This window comes from Spermophilus citellus (genome assembly GCF_964194105.1).
Source record: "Spermophilus citellus genome assembly, chromosome: 7".
Classification (NCBI taxonomy): domain Eukaryota; kingdom Metazoa; phylum Chordata; class Mammalia; order Rodentia; family Sciuridae; genus Spermophilus; species Spermophilus citellus.
In genome coordinates this window covers 57,159,031-57,180,830 of record NC_138188.1, presented here as the reverse complement: position 1 = coordinate 57,180,830, position 21,800 = coordinate 57,159,031, and the positions used below count along the sequence as shown (strand labels likewise).

General features: G+C 37.1%; 1 protein-coding gene across 1 annotated transcript in view; it reads right to left on the bottom strand.

Annotated features, from left to right (window-relative positions):
* Positions 1–21,390, bottom strand: part of OTOL1 (otolin 1) — a gene marked incomplete at its 3' end in the record, with an annotated part of 45,229 nt that extends 23,839 nt beyond the window's left edge. The window contains exon 1 of the mRNA XM_081302447.1: positions 21,362–21,390. The remainder of the gene's footprint in view (positions 1–21,361) is intronic.
* Positions 21,391–21,800: the final 410 nt, after the last annotated feature.

Below are 21,800 nucleotides of genomic sequence, written 5' to 3'. Positions count from 1 at the left end.
AGTCAGGTTTCTGAATACACAATCCTTCTGCCTTTCCTTTCCTGTGTGAGCCTGCCACTGATTGAAAATTGACTAAGACTTCATTTGGGGCAAGGTTATTTCTAAGAAAATATCTTTTTTTTATTTTTGGGAGCTACATTGAGATGTTCCCAAGAACTTATAAATTACAAAAATACTATTGGACTCTTGATATATCATTCATTCATTCATTCAATAGCATTCTGAAAACCTGCCAAGTGCCAGGTCATCTAGGAGCTTGGCATACAGCAGGAGAAGGATTCACAAGTTCCCTGTTTTCATGGAGTTTATAATGTAATGGGAAATAGCCCAAAAATTGAAACATAGATACGAGAATAGTAAATAGCAGATACTAAGAAACTAATAAGCATTGTGCATAAACTAAAATAAAGCAAAGTAATAGAGGATGGCTAAGTGGCTGTCTTCCATGGAGTGTTCAGGGAAGGCCTTTCTAACAAGTTGATCTTTAAACTGCTACAATCTGAATGACAAAGGTAATTTGTAGTTGGGAAAAAAAAACAAACTAGAGGTGGGGGAACAGCATCCCAATTGCAAAGAGTCTGAGATGGTAAGGTTCATTGAACTATAAGGACAACACAAAATAGCTTAGAGCAGAAAAATTAAAAAATAAAAATAAAAACAAAATCCCAGACCGGCAAAATGGTGATATGATTGACTATATTAGCATATCTAATACAAAGCCTATAGAAGAGGACTGATCAGTCACAAAACAGAAAAAGATGTAAGGCACCAGCAGAATTACTACCCATCTAGACAGTCCCAAGGAGGCTGAGTCCATGGGACTTTAATATTCCAGCTCCATTAGTATGCTGATCCCCATTATAAACTGGATGCAGCTGATTAATTTAACCAGATGCCATGAAATATTTGATTAATGTAAATCCTCTTCTTCTGATTCTACAGTCATCAAGAGCTTTCTGATTCTACCCTTTGAGAGAATGCGCTGATCAGAAGAGTTCAAATGATTTGATATAGTGATTGCTCAAAATGGGTTTCCAGTTATCATTTGGCTTCCCTTTACAGCTTATCCACTCTGTGGTCCTGCTGATGCCAATACAATAGCCTACTTGGTTATAGTTCTCATTTTAAATTAATAGGCTTTCTGGAAACTCTCTGTCTCACCCTCGCTTTAGTGTTTCTGGAGACTTGGTCATTTCTGGGCACAGACAAGTTCAAGTTCAATCAAACACCACATCTTGTATCTTTACCCAGAACCAACTAGCCTTTTCTCCACAGCTACTCCCTCCTGATGCTGAGGATAATGGCTAAAGCTACTGCATCTTCATTTAAAATGACTGATTAGCTACTGCCCTTGGACAATGTGAAGTTCACATTTGAGTCTGAGATGCTTGGCAAGTCTATATCAGTTTCCTCATCTATGTAGTAGGGAAGTGGGCTAGGTCTCTTTTTAAGGATTTTAAATTATGCAAGTATATATAAATATATTCTCCTTGTAAACACATAAAGCATTACAGAAAGCAACACCCCAATTGCTATCTTCTGCTCCAGTTGCCTTGAGTTGAGGGACTGTTATCACATATGAATCCTTCCAAGCCTTTTAAATCACTTATGTTACATATCTGCATACTTCTACACGTTAAAGATAGGCAGTATTGTTCACTTTTTACTTAACAAATAGTTTTACATTGTACATCTTGTTCTCTAACTTTCACTAAACTATATTTCTTGGATATTTTCCACGTTAGAAAATATAGATCTCCTTTGTTCTCTTTAATTGTTACCTAGTGTGTTAGATTTTTGTTGCTGTGACCAAAATACCTAGCCAGAACAACCTGGGGCAGAAAAGTTTATTTTGGGTTCCCAGTTTCAGAAGTTTAGTCCATGATTGGCCAATGCCATCACTCTAGCCCCAAAGTGAGGCAGAACATCATGGCATAGGGCATGATGGAGGAAAGCTACTCCTTTTATGGTAGCCAGGAAGCAGAGAAAGAGAAGAGACAGGGGGACAAAATATATAATCCCCAAAGCACTCCTCCAATGACCCAGCCCCCTGCCTACAGTTTCCACCCAATTAGTCCATTTGAATTATTAATTTTTCACATGGACTAATCTACTGACTAGGTAACAGCCCTCATGAACCAATCATCTTACCTCTGAACATTCCTGCCATTGCTGGCACGGACTCCCCCCGGCCCCCAGGGCTTGGATCCAGCCCTGGTTTCTTGTTGTGCACGTCAAAGAGGCCAGCTCACAAGGCCTTGAAGGAGCTCACAAGGCCTTGAAGGATTTGTGGTGTCTGTTTTCATATTATTCAGCCTGTAATGGTCATGTGGGGACGCCCTGACCTGCTTGGGTCTGAGAAGGTTCCTGGTTGAAGGCTCATTATGAGTCGACATGAACCACCTGTTTTCCCCTCCTCCTTGCTCCCGCCTACTAGTGACTTTCCATTCTATCTGAAAGAAATATATAAGTATGAGCTGAGATAATAAAGTCAGATTCCCCCTGGATGAAGGACCTCGGACTCCTGTGTCTTTTTTAATCCCGACGTCTCCCGCCGGACTCGGTCCATTTCGCCGGACGCGGCATGCCATAACACAGGAGCTTTTAGGGAGAGCTCATATTCAAATTGTAATACATAACATTCCCTTACATGAATGCATTAAAGTATAGTTTGTTTTCTATCTGTCAGTTGAGGGCTATTTAAACTCTTGGCAATTCTTAACCTCTTAAAAGTGTGGCAATGTCTATCCTTTGACATTCTTCATGTGTACACAAAAGAAAGTTTTCCTAGAATAGCTCCAAAAAGGAGAATTACCAAATGATAGCATCTGGGAGTAGACTCACCTAGAGTCTATAAGTATGCCTGAATCAGAGGCATAGAAGCATTCCTTAAAAATAAAGGAAGAACAAGATAAGGAGAAAGCAACTTCATTGGTCCCACAGCAGAATCTGGGCCAGAATCCATGAATGTGGGAGCCAGGAGCTACATACAGGTGGTTTTCACAGTTAAAATTGTAGAACCACTGGATTAGATGACTTCTGGTTCTAGAAATTCACTAAAATGCCCATTTACCCATCCACTTCCATGTGCAAGACTCTTCGTTAATAGCTTTGCACATGTTTCCTACTGAACTTCAACTTTTTTAGTCCATCTGTCTGCAATTAAATCTGGATTGTGATCCAGCCTTATGTTTAATAAGATAAATGAGGGCCCATAGGCAGTACTTCACTGCCAAATATGCTGCACCTCAGAAGAGTCCTCTTTACCCCCATGTCCCACCCCTGTGATCATCTCCCCACCTAACTCTTGTTTCCATCAGCCTTCTCCTGGGAACTGCACCTGATGAGCTGCCTCCCTGATGCATTCTGCCCCCTGCTGGAGGATGATTGGCCTGCTGCTCTGACACTTTATTTTTCCTCCTACATGTCTGACAACTCTACCTCTGCCTTTGTCCTTAGAGAAGGAGAAAGGAAAAGAAGCTAAATGAGCAAAAGCCCATATCTATTTAGACCAGAAAGTTTTTGGAGTACCTGTAAATGGAAACACATTAACATTTGTATTTAGTTAATAATTGACCAGTTAACAAAACTTTCTGAGGCAAATACCATTATTCCCACTTTACAGATGAGAAAACCAATCACAGAGGAGGAAAAAAAAATGTTCAGGATATCTGGCTAGGAAGGCACAGACCCAGCATCCAAACTCAGGTGTATCTGGTACCAAAACCCAACTTGTCAGGCTGCTTTATATTTTTCCCTTTCTAATTCACATGTGTCTGTGATTTTTATCTTTCATTCTTTCTGGGTATTTAGGTAAGACTTTCTTGCTGAGGTACTAGAACAACCTTGAGCATAAAGTTTAAGGAGTGTGCCCATGGAAATCTTCATCAATTCATCAGAGTTCAGCAGGCATCACATATTATGCTGAGTCACGTTAGAAATTCAAGCCAGCCTATAATTCTTTACACTCCCTGGCATGCTGGCACTGGATGGATTTATGTACCACTAAACCTAGATAGCTTAAAACACTTCAGTGCCTCAGCTCTCAGTAATGCTGATAAAATATATGTAGCTGCACTTATAAATCATTATCTTTACTTACATTTAATAAAATTGAAAATAATGTTTTCCAAGAAGTTGTTGGACAGTTTCAACTCACCATTGACTGGCTCAGGTTGCTTTTTATGCACCATGTCCCTACTCTATTATCATCTTCGCTGAAGTAGTAGATTGCTCTGTTTGGGTCATTTTCATATATTACAGTGGTCAAAGAAAATTTTACTGTCTATAAGCCAGTTCAAATTCAGTTGAATAAAAGAATGCTCTTTCTGTGGACTGATGTCCCTCACAAGCCAAGTTCCCAATGTGACTGTATTAAGGTGGAGTTTTGGGGGGATAATTAGGTCGTAAAATTGGAGTCTTTATCAATGGCATTAGTGGCCTTATAAGAGGAGACATGAATCCAGGTTTGGTTGTACTCATATCCCTGCAATTTGGTAAGCTGAGGCAGCAGATTGCAAGCTCAAGGCCAGCCTTATCAACTTAATGAAACCTGTCTCAAAATAAAGAATAAAAAGGAATGGGGACTGTAGCTCAGTAGTAGAGTTCCCTGAGGTTCAATCCGAGTACCTGGAGGTGGGGAGGGGTGCAGAGGATGGTGGATACATATTTTATCCACTATGCAAGAAAAGGGCTTTTACAGGAACCAAATTGGCCAACACCATAGCCTTAGGCTTCCTAGCCTCCAAATTGTGAGAAACAAATTTCTGATGTTTAAACTACCAACTTTATAGAATTTTTCTTTTAGCAGACTGAATTGACTAATACATTTCTTATTCTTAGACCTATAAGCTGCAATATTTATAAACTAACCAAGTTATTTTCAATGGTACCCCGTAAAATTAGAGAAATGTTAATGATTGTTTAAGTAAAGAGCACATCATTCTTCTCTTATTTTTCTGTAAATTTTAGATTTTGAAGAGTTGAGAGTTTATTAGTCAGATTCTGCTATAATATTGCTATATAACAAATATCACTCAGTGATTTACCAAAATAAGCTTTTCTTTATTTCCCACTCACAATTCACAAATTGACTAGGCAACTGTATTTCAAGTTGTAGTGCAAGTTTATTTCTGCTCTTTGTGTATTTTATGCTGGGACCAGTTATTATTCAGGGTATGCTAAAATTGTAGTGGATGGAAGAGTGCAAGGGGGTGAAAGATTAGATTAGAATCAGTACAGTCATTTATTTTCATATTTCATTAGCCAAAGCAAGAAACAAGATCATCCCAATGTCAGTATGTCTGAGCATAATACCGCAGTGAACCATAACAAGAGTGGGAGGGGAACAAATAATACAGTCTGTATCAGAGTAAACATTTCTTAAATATCAAAATGGTAAAAGGGTACAAACATCAGAGGAGGAAGAAGAAAGTATTTCAAGCCAACACAACACAAAGTTAAAAAAAAAAGTATAGTTTTAAAAATTCAAAGGAAGTCTCACTAAAGAAATCATGTTAGAGAGCACAATCTGATGGAGGCATAAATGTGCATGAACACTCTTATTCACTTTGATCACAGGGTGTGTATGGTAAGTGATCTTAAGAAGGAGGCGTTTCATTGAATACCACCAGCTTTCCAGGCACTCAAGGTCTCAGGGAACATGGAACTAAAACAGCTGCCCTAAGTCACCAGCCCTGCAATGGGATATCCATCAGGAACTCTGTGATAAAATTCAACCCTGAGCTTGCTTCTAACTTATGACTTACTTTGCAATAAACTGCACTCTCCCTATGATAAAGCATCTTAACCTGAAAATTGGCATTTTGCTCTAATACAGTCTCTAAATAGAACCTGCTCTTTAGTGACCACCACAACAATCACTTAAAGAGGTATTTCCATGGATATTAGGAAATAGATATGAAAGTAAATAAAATTTAAGTAATTGCTTTTTTTTTTTCTTTTTGCAGTGTTGGGGACTGAACTCAAGGCCTCACACAAACTAGGCAAAGGCTCTACAACTGAGCCATAGATCCAGTAGAAATTACTCTTCAGGTGACTTAGAATCTGGAGAAAACTCAGTTTATACATATTGATCTAACATTACATTGTTGGGGTTGTTTTTTAGCTACATAGGACTATTTCCATATGTACCAAATTACTGCTCTGATTCATCAAATAACTGAAAAGGGTTTTAATTTTAATTGACACCTTACCATGTAAAACAAACTTAGATGTGAATATATTAGTAATGGATGCATATTAGAAAATATTAATCGGTTTTATAGTGGGGAAGTATAAATCTATCAGGTTTTAGAAGAATACCTGACATAAAAGAAACTATTTTTAGGGTATAAATTGAATTGCTGATATACTGAAATATTTCAAAGGTCTCTGGTGGGAGATTTGCCTATATTCTGGAACTCTACTGAAACAAAGATCCTCAATGTTATAAAACATGAATATTTTCAGAAAGCAAAGGCATTTTCAAATATAAGTTGTTCAAGGAACATTAGGTCTTTTATTGCTCGAATCAATGGGAAAAAAAACTAAATGGTTTTTTTGGGAAAAAAGGTTTGAAGCAACTAAAAAGATAAAATTTTTTTTTAGCAGTCAACTTGAATGATGAACAAGTATAGTAAAATGTCTACTTGTTAAATTTTGACTTTATTGACCCCTTACATTACAAAATAGAAGGAAGATCTCTACCACTTAAATTTTTCACTCTTGAGATTTATAATTTTTTCAGAGCTGAAAACAAATAAATATTTTTGCAATAAGATTTTCAATAAGAGGGAGGATGAAACAAAACTTCAATTAAAATATTATAAATAGAAAAATTAATTGTAAACTATTTGGAACTTTTAGAAATCTGTGCTATCAATGAAACTTTAATTTTTAAATAGGTAAGTTTAAGAGAAATCATATTCTTAAGACATAAAGCTATGAATAATGAGGATTTTTCTGTTGTGCACTGAGTAAAGAAGCTTTCCCCTTTAACTCCTTTCTCTTTTGTGTTTGATCAAAGTAATCAGGGTCAAGTGTGCAAACCTGTTACATGAGATTCACATCTGGGGAGTAAAGGTCAGGGAGAGATAAAGTGAACTAAAGCAAAGAGGCATTCTGGACTGAAGCCCAACAGGACTGGTTTACTAGAAGGAAAGAAAGCTGACAAGCTCCTTCAGTTCAGGGTCAGGAATATAATCTGTTTGGTGATGTGGCTGCTTTATAAAAAGGAGCTTTATTCTAGGCCTTCATTGTTTTCCTCTTAATAAGTCATTTTGAGTACAAATGCTACCCTGAAAAGGTGCACAAAGCATTTCATGAAATCAACTACAGATGATAGATACACACACACACACATGCATATATGTATACATATTAAATATATAATAAATAAATATAACATATATATATATATAATTTTCTGATGCTCATAACTTGAACTTAACCTTGACAAATTTTCTTTTTTAAAATTTAATACATATGCGTCTGGAGGATATATCACAGTGATAGGCACTTGCCTAGCATTCTCAAGGCCCTGGGTTCAATCCTAGCATTGAAAAAAAGTGATTACTTAAATTTTATCTGCTTTCACATTTATATCATAAGACTGTTTCCCAAGGGATTCCTGGTGGGTGTCAAGCTGGGTGGCTCCACAGGCTCAGTGTGGCACCTGTGCTCCATCCATCCCTGAGTTTCTGTTGGACTCCTCCTCTGTTTCCCTGGCAGTGGAAGATGATGGTGCATGGCAAAGCTATGGAGATACCTTGCTCTGTCAACCTTGTTTTAGAGCCAGTCTCTTGGAGGAGCTTGAGTATAAGCTGCGTATTCTCTTGTTTTAGAGAAATCTAAATGAGAAATATTTTCTGTGTCTCCCTCCTGCTCTATATACAACTCAAACATGAGACCAAGGAAGGCTAATTAGCTTGGTGGGGAGAATCTAAAAAGCATGGGCATGTTATATTAATTTCCTTTCTAAGTGGCAACTGTATCATCTTTTAAAAAGGGGGGGGGCGGGGGGTGGATAGTAAAACACCATGTTCTTTAATGTTCCCATTCCATTCTCCAAAACAGCCAAGTTAGGGAAACAATGAGAACAAACCTGGGTAAGAAAGTCCAGATACATGGTATCTTGAAGGACACTGGCTTTCTCTTATGCACATTGAAAATTAGGGCACATTAGCTCTTTGGGATGCTGGTCATATAAGCAAACTAAGCAAGCTAATGATGATAATGAAGTTGCTTCTGACATATAAAACCCTTCTGTATGGCATCTAGGGAATAACTGAGGGCACTGTGGAGAGGGTACATGACACTTGTCCGATTACAGACCACGGGGGTGGGGGGTGGGCAGAGTCACTCTTTGGTGCAGCATCTTGATGAACACTGATTCACCTATCCTTTCTTGGAGCAGTTGTGAGATTTCCCCAATAAATCATGTCTTGCATGCCATCTCTGGGCACTTTCTTTGGTCTTTCAGCAACCCATTGCCCTGGCACAGGTAGGCTCTGAACAAAACATCAATTTATATTCCAAAAATAATCCCTCTCCCAGAGTGCACTTAGTTCTTATGCTTCTCAATTTTTCTTTCCTTAATGCTACTTACCATTTCCACTTGAGGGGCTCAGGACACATCATGGCAAAGTATGACTGTAAGAAACTATAATATGCCACCCCAAAATATGCCTTCCTGGCATATATTAACTTGAGCCAGATATCTTGAAAAACACTGATACTATGGTTTTAATGTAACCCCACAGCTTATGTGTCAAAAATATAACTCCTAGTGAACACTGTTACCTTTAAGAGGTTATTATGTCTAGAAGCTCTGCCCTGTGAATGGGTTAATGTCATAACAGGAATGGATTAGATTAGTTATCGCAGAAGTGACTTTCTGAGTTTTAAAAAATTGAGTTCAGCCTTTTTCCTCCCTCACTTGCTCTCCCTTTACCTTCTGCCTTATATCATGGAGCAAGAAGGTCTTTGCCAGAAGTGGGCCCTTTGACCTTGGACTTCGAAGTTTCCCAAACCATGAGAAACAAATGTCTAATGTCCATAAATTACCCATAAATGGTATTCTGTAATAAAAACACAAAATGGACCAATACAGAAAATTGGTACCAAGAAGTGGGGCTGTTCCTATTAAAAGTACCTGAAAATGTGGAAACAGTTTTAGAAGTTGGTAATGAGTATAAGCTGGAGGAATATGGAGAAGCGAGCTAGAGATAACCTAAATTGCTGTGAATGGAGTGTGAAGCACAATTCCAATGAGGGCTTAAAAAGAAGAGCTACAGGAAAATTATTAGATATTACATGATTGTGACCAGAACTTTGGTAGAAAAATAGTAAAGGCAAATATGATAAGGAATCAGGCAGATCTGAAAAAGAAGGTATTGGAAACTGGAGTAATGGCCATTCTTATTATAAAACAACAAAGAACTTGGCTGACTTGTGTCCACTCCTAGAGGTTTTTAGGAAGGTAGAACTTAAGGGTAATAAAATACACTATATGTCGAAGAGATTTCTAAGCAAAACATTGGAAGAGTGGCAAGGCTGCTTTTCACCACGTTTAGTAAAATGTGAAAAACAGAAATTATTTTAAAACAACATACAAGTAAAAGAGAAGCACAATAGAAATATTTGGAAAATTCCCAGCCTGGCCTTGTACAGAGTGAAAAGATATGTTTAAGAAAGCAAAACAAGAGTGTGAACAAGTGACCACACCTTTGCTAAAGAGATTAACGTAGCTAGAAGAGAACCAGGTGCTATTCATCAAGACAATGGAAGAAAGACCCTGAAAGTTTGAAGCTTCTATTTGTAGCTTCAGTTTGAAGCTGCCCTTCCCATCTCAGGCCCAGAGCAGGACCTTTTGAGCAAAGTTTTCAGAGACACACCTGAAGGACCTCAGCATTCGCTGCCCAGGGATACCTTAGGATTCTGCTCCCTGCATTCCATCACAGTACTCCACAACTATGGCAGCTTTGGCTCAAGCAGGGTCATGTAAAACTCAGATCCCTGCTCTAGAAGGTGCAAGCTGCAAACTTTGGCGGTGTCCATGTGTAAATGAGCTGTGGGCCATGGTAACCTCCAACTAGATTCCAAAGGATGTCTGTCTTATTCAGTCTAAGGACCCAGGCAAAGTTGATGCAGGAGTGGAGTTACCACAGAAAGTCCCCACTAGGGCAAAATTGAACCAAAATGTAAGATTGGACTTGCCACAGCAACTCCCCACTACAACAATGCATAGTGAAACTATGAGATTGAAACCACCTCAGAAACCCAGAACTATAGACCTATCAGCATGAAACTCCAGTACAGGAAAACTACAGGGACAAGACTCCAACCCATGAGAGTTTCCAATGGGAGTACAAAAGGACTTGGGGGCCCAACCCCCACCCCCAGTGTGGGTTGTGGAGTCAAAGGAGATTATTTCCCAGCTTTCAGATTGAACGGTGCTTACCTGCTGGGTTTTGGATTTACTTAGAACCAGTGGCCCCGTTCTTCATTCCTATTTCTCCTTTTTGAACTAGGAATATCTATCCTATGACTGTTCTACTATTATATTTTAGGAGCAAGTAACTTGTTAGTTTTCTAGCATCAGAGCTTGAGAAGAATTTTCCTCAGGGTGAATCTTGCATTGAGTCTCACAGAGACCTGATTCAGATGACACTCTGGACTTTGAACTTTTGAGTTGCTCCTGGAATGATTTAAGACTTTGGATGAAGTGAATTTATTTTGCTTGTGAAGACATGAAATGTGGGGGCACAAAGGCAGAATTCTATGATCTGAATATGTCTCTAAAAGTTCATGTGCTGGAAAATTAAGTCCTTATGCAACAGAGTTGATAGGTGTGTAGGACCCTTAAGAGGTGCTTAGACCATGAGGGTTGTGCCTTCATGAATAGATTAATGCTGTTATCAGAAAAATGGTTATCATGGAGGTGGTTTTTCAATTTAAAAAAAAAAAAAAAAAGCTACTTGCCTCCTCTCTCTCGTGCTCTCTTACACCTTATGCCTAGCACCATGGGATGATGTAGCAAGAAGGCCCTTACCATCTTTGAGTCTCTTAATAATGGACTTCCCAGCCTTCAGAACTATCAAATGCAAATATCTATTGTTTATAAATTACTCAGCCTGTTATAATCTGTTATAGCAATACAAAACAGACTAAGACACGCAAACCCAGGAATAGCTCTGAATAATTGTGCTTTTCCAAGAAAAATTTACATCTATAAAGGAACTCTTCAACATTTTGAAGTACCAAGAAAGGGTTTTTCTCTATAGTAAAATCCCAAGCCCCATTCTATAATTGCAAAAAGACCCTATCTTTTTTTCAGGACTTTTCTCCTTAAGACTTTCAGAACACTTCTCTTAATCTAACAGGTTAGTCCCTGATTATTACTATCTGAGCCTCCTCAGACAGTCCGACAATGCCTGAGGTTTCTACCCACAGCAGTCAGTGCCAACCAGATCAATGCACTACTTCAGTTCTCCTCTGAGAACTGGGCCAGAGAAGTTCAAGTGTAAGCTACACTCTGTGCCCAGAATCAGCTTCCCCAAGAATTGCATTAAGCCTAGCCAAACTATACTCTTTTGACTTCCTGAAAGTACAACTAAAAGCAAGCTCTGCTAACAAAGCATCTCAGATTCTGATTATTCAATCTTAACCCAAGTAGAGGACATTAATAGTCCTGATTGAATAACATTTGGGAAAACTACTTCTGTCCCCTTTTAGAAGTAAAATATGTACATATAATTGACATTACTAAGCAGAGCACAAAGCATGCACTCTGATTCAAGGTAACCTCATACTTTTATCTGAGAGCATTGAGAGGAAATTTACTTATTTTACATACCTAGAATGAAAGAGCCTATTCTGAAGAATTTCCTTAACAAATGTAGTTATTTCCAAAGGTAAAGACATCTTTACCTCCATAAAATGAAACTTCCAGCAATCCTGAAAGGTACAGTGTCTTCAGTAAATCTCTTAAAAGGTAATATCCCTGCTTTGTAAGTTAGTTTATAATCTTAAAAGCCACTAGTATTTTCTTACTTTAAAAACCACTGGATAGTTTTTAAATTAAATTTTATACATTTATTTTTTAAATAAATACTATCCACAATTGGCACAGAATTTAAAATATACAAAGCAGATCTCTCTCATATCTTGTTTTTCTTAGAAGCAAGCACTTTCAGTAGTATTTTGTAATTCCTTCTAGAGATCATAAAAAAAATCAAGGACAGCATGGCAGCATATTTCTTTGGAAGCTTTCTGAATCAACTTCTCCTTAAGATTAACTTTCCACATGCTGAGATTCTAGTGTTTTCCTATTTCTATGTTTTTTTCTAGTCCCTATAATTGTTTGGACCTAAAACTTGATCATCAATTAGGCTATTTCACTTAGGCTTTTCCATTGAAACATGGTATCTGACTTACTAGTAGCTTTGTTTTGCAGAATGCAAAAATCATAATTTTGTTAGGTTTTGTTTATTTGCTTTTGTCCTTTTCCAATATCTTTGTCTAGTTATTCTGATTATTTTTTAATTTTCCTGAGGTTATTCACTTTAGTGCAAAGAGCATGTATAAAGAACAAGAACTGGGAAAGATCTGAGATTTTAACCTACTTACAAACTAACACATTAGCCTCCCACAGTCTAATGGATTCTAGTAGAAGAAATGAGACTCTTGGGTCAGAGACAAAGGACAATTTATGGCTCAGAGCAAAAGCAATAATCAGAGCATCAACATCTGTACCAGTTCCCCAAGTCTCAATTCCTACAGTGTGACATCACGAGGACAAATGATATCTGTTTATGTGGTATAGTGTACTACAGAACAGGAACCCTGAGCATAAGGATTCCAAATATTTTATAATGGGAAGAAAACTAATCTGACTTTCCCTCCTAAGGAGACTTCTTTATCTATACTGGATAGTAAGCAAGCTTACCCATTGTTCTGGAGGGAGACACTGTCTTTATCTTCCAAGGATGTTTATTACACAAACATCATTGAAAAGATAGTTTATAACAAAGGGAGTCAATTCCTCTGGTATGAGATGTGCAGAAATGTGAGAGATAAAACAGAAAGTCGTCTCCAAACACCGAGTGCCTTCAATATGCTTGACAGTGGTAAGAAGCTTTTATAAAGTACTTACTCAACAAGCTTTTATAAAGTACTTGCTTTATTGTTATGGGGGCCATAACAGCTGTTCATTAAAGAAGATAATGTATGTGAAGGAATTTTTAAACTATGGAAAGACAAATATTAGCTATTTTCCCTACTTCCACACTTGGTTTATTGTTTGACTATTTGCCAATAGTAGTTTATTGCGTTCATTTCTGATGCTGGCTATCTTGCAATATCTATATTGATCTTCTACCTGCATATCTATGGTTTAGCTGAAGAGCTAGAGCACTAAAACTTCAGGCTCTGGTTTTCTTTGAACAAAACAGACAACTTTCTCTACCTCTAGCCAGTTTTCCTCTGGCTTTAATCCTCTCCTTTCATAGGAAGAAACTGGTTAGACTGGAACTCAAAAATAGTGAAGTTCTCAATTATGAAAATAATTCTCAAGGACATTAAGAAATGTTAAGACAAAGACTTTTCCATTGAGTTGCTTTCCAATTTAAAATAATCCATTTTGTTTACCCAGATTTTTGATATGTTATATTTAATTGTGGTGATACCTAATAAATAAGAAATTACAAGCACCTAAAATTTTTTAACATTTATTTATGTAATAAAATCTTCAAGATGGTGAAATCAGCTATTCTGCAATTTCATATATCGTATATATATAGTTTATATAATACCAAATTTTAAAAAGTACTTTTGGCAAAGGAATATATGTTTCTATTCTTGTTATTGTCTGTTTTCTTTTCTTACAGCTTATTGAAATAAATTTGATGTGCAGTAAACTACACATATTTAACGTATACAATTTGAGGAGTTTTAACATGTTTATATTCATAATACCATCACCACAACCAAGAGGATGAATATTCACCCCCAAGATTTTCCATGTAATCCATTTTCCATTTGTAATCTTTTCCTTCCTCTACCCCAATCCTCAGGCAAACAATAATTTGTATTATGTCAATATGAATAAATTTTTATTTTCTAGAATTGTAATTCCATGTAATACACAGATTACTATTTTCTGTCAGGCTTCTCTTACGAGTATATTTTTTAAACGTGTTCATGTTGGTGTCTGTATCAATAATTCATTACTTTCTTGCACTGATTAGCATTCACAACTTATCCATTCACCAGTTGATGGTGAAAGAGCATCAGTGTTGGTAGCAGTTTAGAGCTATTATAAACAACACTATTATAAATATTATCATATACAAGTCTATAATTCATTAGATTGCAGGTAGGTCTATGATTCTCTTCAAGTTAATGTTTGTACCTAGTGCAAGTCATTGTTTTGTTTGCATGTGACTATCCAATGGTTCTAATACCATTTATTGAAAAGAATCTCCCTGCTCCATTGAAATCCCTTGGCACCTTTGTCAAAAGTCAACTGTACATACATGAATGTGTCTATTTCTGGAATTCTCACTTTATTACATTGATCTATATATCTTTATGTTGATATGACACTGTCTTAATTATTTTAGCCATATAAAACTCTTAAATTTTGCTGAATTGATTTATGAGTGCTAGATGTTTTCTGGTGGAATTTTGGGGGTCTTCTAAATATGGAATCTTGTCATCAGCAAATATGGATAGTTTGAGTTATTTTTTTCCTATTCATATCCTTTTAATTTCTTTCTTCTGTTTAATTGTTCTGGCTAGAGTTTCAAGAACAATGTTGAATAAAAGTGGTGAAAGAGGGCATTCTTATCTTGTTCCAGTTTTTAGAGGGAATGCTTTCAAATTTTCTCCATTCAGAATGATGTTGGCCCTAGGTTTAGCATATATAGCTTTTACAATGTTGAGGTACATTCCTAATATCCCTAGTTTTTCTAGTGTTTTAAACATGAAAGGGTACTGTATTTTGTCAAATGCTTTTTCTGAATCTATTGAGATAATCATGTGATTCTTGTCTTTAAGTCTATTGATGTGATGAATTATGTTTATTGATTTCTGTATGTTGAACCAACCTTGCATCCCTGGGATGAACCCCACTCAATCGTGGTGCACTGTCTTTTTAATATGTTTTTGCATGCAATTTGTCAGAATTTTATTGAGAAGTTTTGCATTTAAATTCATCAGGGATATTGGTCTGATTTCTTTCCTTGATGTGTCTTTATCTGATTGGTTTTGCTATCAGGGTGATACTAGCTTCATAGAATGAGTTTGGAAGGATTTCCTCCTTTTCTATTTCATGGAATAATTTGAGAAATATTGGTGTTAAAAATTTTTTCTTTGAAAGTCTTGTAGAACTCAGCTGAGAATCTGTCTGATCTTGAGCTTTTCTTAATGGTAGAATTTTGATGGTTTCTTCTATTTCATTGCTTGAAATTGATCTGTTTAAAGAACTTGAAGAACTTAACACACACACACACAAAAAAAAAAAAAAAACAAGGCTGGGGATGTGGCTCAAGTGGTAATGTGCTAGTCTGGCATGCACGGGATGCTGGGTTCGATCCTCAGCACTATATAAAAATAAAATAAAGATGTTGTGTCCACCAAAAACTGAAAAAATGAAATATTAAAAAATTATCTCTCTCTCTTTAAAAAAACAATTAATAAATGGGCAAAGGAACTGAACAGGCATTTCACAGAAGAAGAAACATAATATGTCAACAAATATATGAAAAAATGGTCAACATCTCTAGCAGTTAAAGAAATACAAATTAAAACTACACTGAGATTCCATCTCACTCCAGTCAGAATGGCAGTTATCCAGAATACAAGTAACAATAAGTGTTGGTGAGGATGTGGAGAAAAAGGCACACTCATATATTGCTGGTGGGACTGCAAATTGGTGCAACCACACTGGAAAACAGTCTGGAGATTCTTTAGAAAACTTAGATGGAACCACCATTTGACCCAGCTATCCCATTCCTCAGCATATAGCCAAAGGACTTAAAATCAGCATGCTACACTAATGCAGGCACATAAATGTTTATAGCAGCTCAATTCACAATAGCTAAACTGTGGAAGCAACCTATATGCCCTTCAACAGATGAATGGATAAAGAAATATAGTATATACACATAATATATACTGGACCATAAATAATAATGAAATTTTGGCATTTGCTGGTAAGTGGATGAAACTGGAGAATATAATGCTAAGTGAAATATACCAATCCCAACCAAAGGCCAAATATTTTCTCTGATATGTGGATACTAACTCACAATAAGGGAGGTGGTGTGTGAATAAGAATAGAAGTACTTTGGATTATAAAGAGGAGAAGGTAGAGAAAGGAGGAGATATGGGGATAGGAAGGATACTAAAATGAATCAGACCTATGTACATATACGATTATATGACCAATGTAATTCTACATCATGTACAACCAGAAGAATGAGAAGTTATACTCCATACATGTATACTACATCAAAATACATTCTACTATTGTATATAACTAATAAGAACAAATAAAAACATATTTTTTAAAAATTCTTAAAATTCAATAGTGTTAATGGAGGTAGGAAAAAAATTCCAAAGTGTTTTTCCTTTTATCTTACTCAACAATCAATGCAGAACACTTCTGTGACCCCAGATGTGTGGAGATGTTTTCCCACACCAAGCAATTCTGTAGCAGACACCAGCTGGCTGCCCTCAAATTCAATTCATGATCTGACATGATCTACCTGCCAGGTAGTGTCAAATCCCATAAGTGGAAGGCTCCGTCCCACAATACTACCCCACAATTTCAGGTGCCAATTGCAACCCCCAGGTTATGGCCTGTGCTTCTGAGCAACCAGCTATCAACTGGAGTTCCCTTGACCCTCTCATCAGGTTCAATTAATTTGTGAAAATGGATCACAGAATGCAAGCACTTATGTTTGCTGGTTTATTATAAAGGTTATTACAAAGGATTAATGGAAATGTAATCCAAAGATGCTCCTGTGACCTATAAAGCAAAAGAAAAATTTAATATTTAGGTGGGATGTTAGACCAGAAATTTTCAGAGCATAGTTTCTAGTAGAAACTGGAATATGTCCCCTTAGGGGTGAGTCTAGAGGGTCCTTTTAAAAAAGAAAGTCTACGTGGGTTGCATAGGTTGTTTGTCAAAAGTTGTGATTGGTGGTGGGGCATAATGGAGGAAGTAGGTAACTGAAGGCATGCCCTGGAAAGGTACTTTCTTGTCCCAAGCACGTGTGCATCTCACCTCCACCCCTGCCCCCCCTTATTCATCCTCCCTCCCTCCCTCCCCCCCCCCCTCTCTCTCTCTCTCTCTCTCTCTTTTTCCTCCCTCTCTCTCCCAGGTTCCTGCCTGGCTGCCATGAGCTGACAGCTTTCCTCCAACATGCCCTTTCACCATGATATTCTGCTTCACCTCAGGCTCAAAGCGCTGTAGCTAGCCAACCATGGATTGAAATCTCTAAACCATGAACCAAAATAAATCTTTGCTTCTCAGCTATTTGTCAGTGACAAAAAGCTAACACGTATCTTATTTTTTAAAATCATTATTTTGAGCTCTCATTAAGCTAATTCATTAATTTCCTTTTATTTTGAGTATGTTGCAAGAATTGTTGTGTTCCTTTAGAGAGGTCTTTGTTGTTGTTGTTTGCTTGTTTTTGTTTTTGTTTCAAGATTCTGGTGTCCCCATCTTAGTATATGGGCAATGTGATATACAAATCAGTTGCCTCTATCAATTTTAAAGGTTGTATTTCATAGTAAAAGATTTTCTAGTGGCTGTGTTCCCTAGGGTGTTCGTTATATATGCCGAATTGGCTTTGTTTCTAGGTAGGCAATTTCATGTGTTGTCTGTGTAAACTCCTCAGCTGTGATCCACATACTTGATGTCTGCATGTGTCCTGGGCTGCAAAAGTTGTGGAACTGCACCTCCATCAGGGATGTCAACGTCCAACATGCAGCAGGTTCACTGGCATCTCTGGTTGTGGTGTACACAGGTGAAAGTGAGGGGAACACATCCGTTTTGTGGGGTGTTTGTTTTGTGTTTTGAGTCATGTGAGTTCAGGGCTACTCTGATGGGCCCAGATGAGTGCTCTGAGTGAAATAAGGTACCTTTCAGTGACTAAGAAACACTCAAAGGCTATATGGATGTCTTGAGGTCAGAATTGCTGGGATTCTGGGGGTCAGCATGCTCAAGGAAGTCTGTACAGCTGCTTCTTGGAGCTGAAGGGTGGGCGTGCAGGGCTGTACATCTGTTTCTCAGGACCACAATGGGCCAAGCTTCTGGGAACAGGATGCTCAAAGATTTCTTGGAGACACAGGAAGATTGGCAGAGCTGTCTGATTGTTTCCTGGGAACAACTTAGAAAACATTATTCACTGCTTCCCTGGCCTCGGTGGCCTAAGTCACTGAGGGCTGCTTATCTGTTTGCTTCTCAAGGCTAAAAGTGCATGAGTGAAGCCACCCACCTGTTTCTGGAACAGAAGGGGTATGGGCAGGGTCATGTGGCTGCTTTGGGAGCATCGGGAGAGTATGGAGGTGCTCAGCTGTTTCTAGAGTTCTCATCAGGTTGATCTGCTCAAGGTAAGCCACCCAGACCCATGGGAGTGTGGGCGGGGCCTCCTGGCTTGTGTGTAGGGCTATTAGCAAAGTTGCTGGGGATGGATGCCTGATCACTTCACAGGAATGGAAAAAAACACATTTAGTTTATGTATTGTAGCCACCCTCAACCCCTGCCAAAAAAAAAGAAGAAGACCAGACTTGGCTTCTATACTTTAGTTTGTCTATCCCTGGTCTAGGACTGATTTGACTCTTTACCTCATGCCCTGGGAGTAAATATGCCTTTCCACTCTAGCTCATAGAAACAAAATCAATTCCTGGCCCTGTGTGAGCTCCATCTACTATTCTGCCTGACCTTTCTGGATAAACACTTTTATTAATACTTTTATTGGTACATTATAATTATACATAATACTGGGATTCATTGTTACATATCTGTATATGCATGCAACTCAACAGTACAATTTGTTCAATTTCATTTGAGACCCAGATCGCCAGCACTCTGCCCTTCCATTATAAACACACTGGCTTCCATGAACTCTGCACCCTGCCTCCTCCACTGAAGTGGACGATCAGATTCTGCCTGAGCTCCCTTTCTCCACTCTGAAGCCTAGAAATTCTCTTTGTCCTGCAAGCTTGAGCAATTATGGAACTCACCTGTTCTGTTTTCTCAAAAATCACTTCCCTGTCCTGTCCATTATCCACTATTGAAACACATTTTTAAATATTTCATCTGATGACTTGTTAAATATAAATCTTTTCCCCACTAATCTATCACAGACAGAAATGAACATCGGGAATACAATGTTCCATGTTTTTTAAAGTTCATTAAGGTAGAATTTAAGATAATATCTTTAACATTTATTTAAGTAAAATTAAATGTTGATTTAAACTCAAGCACAAACATCATAGTTTGTCTTCTTAAAACTTATGTACATCAAATAATTGTCATAAATTGCATGAACCACAAGAAGAAAACATATACTGAGGATAGCATTTTCTAAGAAATTAATTTTATGTATAAGCATAATTTTTAAAAAATAACTATTTTGAGTGACAGATTTTTACTTAATTGGTATTATTTTCTGATAATGAGAAAGTAGTTAAAATTAGCTGTAAGATGAAGTTATAAAATATGACGTACCTAGATATTAGAACTAGGAAATATTCATATGCTTACATTTTTTTAAGTGGGAGTCTGACTTTGATTTTATAAGTAAGTAGAAATTACATTCAGAACAGTAATTTGGCTTTTAGAAAAGAAACAGAAGAGTTTCATTTATTTAAAAACTAGGATAGCAAATTTAGTATTATATATTTAAAGTCTTTAAACGTATAAAGTAAATAAATTCAACTTGTATAGGTCTTTTAAAAACCATTAGCTAATTGCTTTGAATACCTCTAATGACTTCTTTCAGACTTTGTTTAGAATGCCAATTATTCCAAATGACATGTTCACTATAATTTTAAGTTGTCCTCTGTTTTAAAAGTACTTTAACTTGTGGCAATATTGCTTTCCAGCAATTCAGTTAAAAATGTGGCTTTAATATTCAACACTGGGACAAAAATTACATGAGCAATAACATTTCATCCATGAATTTCCAAGAAAAACTTGTTTTTCAAATTTAACTAACCATATTCTTCCACAAAATAAAAAAGTAATAATACTCCTGAGAAGAGTCTCTCATTAAAATGTCACTTCTAACATGATAAATTTACACACGTCTCACCTTCATTGGAAAATATTAAAAATCATTCTAATGTTAGTCAAATAATACAAGTTCATATTCTTATTCAACAACAAAGATCATTTTTTTTCAGTTTTTAGCTTATGTTAGAAACTTATGAAATCTAGAAAGTACAGATGCATATTTCCTGTCTCCATGCAGCTGGAATCTAGTTATAAAGCAAGGCATATAAACATAACAAATTAAATGAGCAGATATAATAGGCAATTTATGATTTAGTTCAAAATTATGCCATTTATTAAAAATATACTATGTCAGAAATTTTACACATATTGTATCTAATCCTCTCAAAAATTATTTAGAAGTAGAACATCACACAGAATTTTTAAGTTGCAAATAAAATTTTTCCCTGCCCCCCATCCCCATCTCCTCCCTTATACACACACACACACACACACACACACACACATTTTCCCTCTCCTTTTATGTGAGCTTCATTTTCTCAACCTAGACAACACTCAAACCTGAATCTACAATCAGAGCCATCTTGGGGCTCCTCACAATTAGAGGGAAAAAGATAGCTTTTCTCTCCCTGCTTCACAAAAGAAAGAAAGGAAGGAAGGAAGGATAAAAGGGGAAGGAAGAAAGGAAGACTAAAGGCTTGGGGTGTAACTCAGTGGTAGAGCACTTGCTTAACATATACTAGGTCCAGGATTCCATCCCTAGCACCAGCAAAAAAAAAAAAAAAAAAATCTGAAGTAAAAATGCTATTGGTTAGTCTGAAATCAAACATTGATACTGAAGAGATTGCTGTGGCCATAGGGAAAAAGAAATACCATTGATCCAGCCATGGAAATTCTTTTTACCACTAGAAGCGGCAGTACAATAAGGTCATTTGAAGATATGTTTACAATTAAATGACATATTAACAATTTTTTTTTAAAAAAAGCAAGTCATTTGTTTCACTTTCTTGGTTTGGCTAATTTAATATGTGTGTGAGTCAGCTTTCCATTGCTATGACAAAATGCCTGAGATAAACAACTTTAAAGGAGGAAGAGTTAATTTTGGCTTACAATTTCAGGGTTTTCAGTCCATGGTTTGTTGGCCCTGTTCCTTTGGGCCTGTGGCAGCACAGTCCATCATGGTGGGAATGACATATAGAGGAGCCTATTCACCACATGATAGCTAGGAAGAAAAAAGAGATACAGAAAGTGTCCAGAGCCCTGATATCCACTTCAAGGGCATGCCTCCAAATGACCTAATTTCCTTCCACTAGTCCCCATCTCCTAAATAGCACTACAGGTGGAAGACCAAGGCTTTAATACATGATCCTTTGGGGCATATTCCAGATCCAAGATTCATAACTCAGGTTTCCAATAAAGTTGTCATAAGATCCTCAAACAAGGTTGACACACTATGATCCATGGGCCAAATCTGGCCCATTCCCTCCTGCTTTGTAAATGAAGTTTTATTAGGGAAAATCCAAGCTATTTACATATTGTCTGTAGCTCC